Source organism: Leucopleurus acutus (genome assembly GCF_964270905.1).
Source record: "Leucopleurus acutus genome assembly, chromosome: 2".
NCBI lineage: Eukaryota > Metazoa > Chordata > Mammalia > Artiodactyla > Delphinidae > Leucopleurus > Leucopleurus acutus.
In genome coordinates, this window is record NC_139143.1 from 119,581,895 (window position 1) to 119,586,412 (window position 4,518).

Consider the following 4,518-nt stretch of genomic DNA (forward strand, 5'->3'; position numbering starts at 1 on the left):
TCAGTTTCTTTGGGTAAATACCAAGGAGCACAATTGCTGGATCATGTGGTAAGAGTATGTTTAGTTTTGTAAGAAACTGCCAAAGTGTGTTCCAAAGTGGCTGTGCATTTTACATTCCCACCAGCAATGTATGAGAGTTCCTGTTGCTCAACATCCTCCCAGCATTTGCCAGTGTTGTGGATTTTGGCCATTTTACTGGGTGTGTAGTGGAATCTCACTGTGGTTTTTTTTGTTCGTTTTGTTTTTTGCAGTACGTGAGCCTCTCACTGTTGTGGCCTCTCCCGTTGCGGAGCACAGACTCCGGATACGCAGGTTCAGCGGCCATGGCTCACGGGCCCAGCCGCTCCGCGGCATGTAGGATCTTCCCGGACTGGGGCACAAACCCGTGTTCCCTGCATCGGCAGGCGGACTCTCAACCACTGCGCCACCAGGGAAGCCCTCTCACTGTGGTTTTAATTTGCATTTCCCTGATGACATGTGATGTGGAATATCTTTTCTTTTCAATACAGGGCTTTTACTGTATCTTTAAAGTATCACAAATATGTCTTGGGAATCATTCAGCATCTTGTTTCGGTAGCTGGACATCTTAAAACTTTTTCAGCAGCCTGCTGAACTGTTCCTTTTTCAGAGATGTAGATACTACCCAGAAATTTTCTGATATCCTCGTTTTTAACTGTTGTGGTTTGCTGAAAAAAAGCAGCTAAATTTGATTTAAGTCCACTTCTGTTTCCTTCAAGAATTAACGCACCTTTCTGGGCTTGAGATACGGAGCAAGCAACTCCTGGCCTCATCCAAACTTTGTGGATCTATTTTTCACCCAAGAAATTTTGGATTTCAACAAGAGACACATTCTTCTGAATAATGGCATTGATGGGGAAGTGAGCATACACAGCCTCATCTTGTGATGGAAGCCCAGGGTGACACTCTTGGTCATGCACTGTACGTGACTACAGATAGTGCTAGAGGTACCAGTCCCTTTCTATTTCCCCAACATTTGTCAGCCTGGAGCCTCTTTTCTTTCCAAGGAAACTGAGTTCAACTTTGATGTGACTGAAATCCTTCTTCAGGATTCTTCAGGGGCCCTTCATAATAACTGTGTGTTCTTTCAGAGTAATGTCAATATTTTCTAGAATGTGGACAGCCTGATTGCTGAGAATTGTCTTCATTCTTGCAGTAGACGTGACAAAGACTTTATATGTTTATTTGCCATCTGTATATCTTATTTGGTGAGTCTCATTAGGCCTTTGGGCCATTTTTTATTGGTTTGTTCATTTCCTTATTTTTGGATTTTAAGAGTTCTTTGTATATTTTGGATAACATCCTTTATCAGATGTGTCTTTTGCAAGACATTCTCCCAGTCTCTGGGTTGTCTTCTCATTCTCTTGACATTGTCTGTTTTTTTTAAACATCTTTATTGGAATATAATTGCTTTACCGTGTTGAGTTATTTTCTGCTGTATAACAAAGTGAATCAGCTATAAGCATACGTATATCCCCATATCCCCTCTCTCTTGCATCTCCCTCCCACCCTCTTTATCGCATCCCTCTAGGTGATCGCAAAGCACTGAGCTGATCTCCCTGTGCTATGTAGCTGCTTCCCACTAGCTATCTATTTTACATTTGATAGTGTACATATGTCAATGCTACGCTTTCACCTCGTCCCAGCTTACCATTCCACCTCCCCATGTACTCAAGTCCATTCTCTTGGTCTATGTCTTTATTCCTGTCCTGCCCCTAGGCTCATCAGAACCATTTTTTTTTTTTAGATTCCATATATATGTGTTCACATACAGTATTTGTTTTTCTTGTTCTGACTTACTTCACTCTGTATGACAGACTCTAGGTCCATCTACCTCACTACAAATAACTCAATTTCGTTTCTTTTTATGGCTGAGTAATATTCCATTGTATATATGTGCCACATCTTTATCCATTCAACTGTTAATGGACACTTAGGTTGCTTCCATGTACTGGCTATTGTAAATAGAGCTGCAGTAAACATTGTGGTGCATGAATTTTTCTGAATTATGGTTTTCTCAGAGTATATGCTGAGTAGTGGATTTGCTGGGCCTTATGGTAGTTCTATTTTTAGTTTTTCAAGGAACCTCCATACTGTTCTCCATAGTGGCTATACCAATTTACATTCCCACCAACAGTGCAAGAGGGTTCCCTTTTCTCCACACCCTCTCCAGCATTTATTGTTTGTAGATTTTTTGATGATTGGCCATTCTGACTGCTGTGAGGTGATACCTCATTGTGGTTTTGATTTGCATATCTCTAATGATTAGTGATGTTGAGCATCCTTTCATGTGTTTGTTGGCAATCTGTATATCATCTTTGGAGAAATGTCTATTTAGGTCTTCTGCCCATTTTTGGATTGGGTTGTTTGTTTTTTCGATATTGAGCTGCATGAGCTGCTTGTATATTTTGAAGATTAATCCTTTCTCAGTTGCTTCGTTTGCAAATATTTTCTCCCATTCTGAGAGTTGTCTTTTTGTCTTGTTTATGGTTTCCTTTGCTGTGCAAAAGCTTTTAAGTTTCATTAGGTCCCATTTGTTTATTTTTGTTTTTATTTCCATTTCTCTAGGAGGTGGGTCAAAAAGGATCTTACTGTGATTTATGTCAAAGGGTGTTCTGCCTATGTTTTCCTCTAAGAGTTTGATAGTGTCTGGCCTTATTAGGTCTTTAATCCATATTGAGTTTATTTTCGTGTATGATTTTAGGGAGTGTTCTATTTCATTCTTTTACATGTAGCTGTCCAGTTTTCCTAGTACCACTTATTGATGAGGCTGTCTTTTCTCCATTATATACGCTTGCCTCCTTTATCAAAGATAAGGTGACCATAGGTGCATGGGTTTATGTCTGAGCTTTCTATCCAGTTCCATTGATCTATATTTCTGTTTTTGTTCCAGTACCATACTGCCTTGATTACTGTAGCTTTGTAGTATAGTCTGAAGTCAGGGAGCCTGATTCCTCCAGCTCCATTTTTCTTCCTCAAAATTGCTTTGGCTATTCGGGGTCTTTTGTGCTTCCATACAAATTGTGAAATTTTTTGTTCTAGTTCTGTGAAAAATGCCAATGGTGGTTTGATAGGGATTGCATTGAATCAGTAGATTGCTTTGGGTAGTATAGTCATTTTCACAATGTTGATTCTTCCAATCCAAGAACATAGTATATCTCTCTGTCTGTTTGTATCATCTTTTTTTTTTTGCGGTACACGGGCCTCTCACTCCTGCGGCCTCTCCCGTTGCAGAGCACAGGCTCCTGACACACAGGCTCAGCAGCCATGGCCCACGGGCCCAGCCACTCCGCTGCATGTGGGATCCTCCCAGACCGGGACACGAACCCTCATCCCCTGCATCGGCAGGCGGACTCTCAACCACCGCGCCCCCAGGGAAGCCCTGTTTGTATCATCTTTAATTTCTTTCATCAGTGTCTTATAGTTGTCTGCTTACAGGTCTTTTGTCTCCTTAGGTAGGTTTATTCCTAGGTATTTTATTCTTTTTTGTTGCAGTGGTAGTGGGAGTGTTTCCTTAATTTCTCTTTCAGATTTTTCATCATTAGTGTATAGGAATGCAAGAGATTTCTGTGCATTAATTTTGTATACTCCTACTATACCAAATTTATTGGTTAGCTCTACTAGTTTTCTGGTAGCATCTTTAGGATTCTCTATGTACAGTATCATGTCTTCTGCAAACACTGACAGTTTTACTTCTTCTTCTCTGATTTGGATTCCTTTTATTTCTTTTTCTTCTCTGATGGCCATGGCTAAAACTTCCAAAACAATGTTGAATAGTAGTGGTGAGAGTGGGCAACCTTGTCTTGTTCCTGACCTTAGAGGAAATGATTTCACTTTTTCACCACTGAGAGCAATGTTGGCTGTGAGTTTTTCATATATGGCCTTTATTATGTTGATGTTGGTTCCCTCTAGGCCCACTTTCTGGAGAGTTTTTATCATAAATCGGTGTTGAATTTTGTCAAAAGCTTTTTCTGCATCTATTCAGATGATCATATGGTTTTAATCCTTCAATTTGTTAATATGGTGGATCACATTGATTGATTTGCGTATGTTGAAGAATCATTGAATTCCTGGGATAAACCCCACTTGATCATGGTGTATGATCCTTTTAATGTGCTGTTGGATTCTGTTTGCTGGTATTCTATTGAGGATTTTTACATCTATGTTCATCAGTGATATTGGCCTGTAGTTTTCTTTTTTGTGACATCTTTGCCTGGTTTTGGTATCAGGGTGATGGTGGCCTGGTAGAATGAGTTTGGAAGTGTTCCTCCCTCTGCTATATTTTGGAAGAGTTTGAGAAGGATAGGTGTTAGCTCTTCTCTAAATGTTTGATAGAATTCGCCTGTGAAGCCATCTGGTCCTGGGCGTTTGTTTGTTGGAAGATTTTTAATCACAGTTTCAATTTTAGTACTTGTGATTGGTCTGTTTATATTTTCCATTTCTTCCTGGTTCAGTCTCGGATGGTTGTGCTTTTCTAAGAATTTGTCCATTTCTTCCAGG

At 40.1% G+C, this 4,518-nt stretch overlaps 1 pseudogene across 1 annotated transcript; it reads right to left on the bottom strand.

Annotated features, from left to right (window-relative positions):
* Nucleotides 1-557: 557 nt before the first annotated feature.
* LOC309958110 (large ribosomal subunit protein uL6-like) lies at nucleotides 558-1,166 on the bottom strand (annotated as a pseudogene). The gene has a single exon. The product of its transcript is annotated as a large ribosomal subunit protein uL6-like (transcript).
* Nucleotides 1,167-4,518: the final 3,352 nt, after the last annotated feature.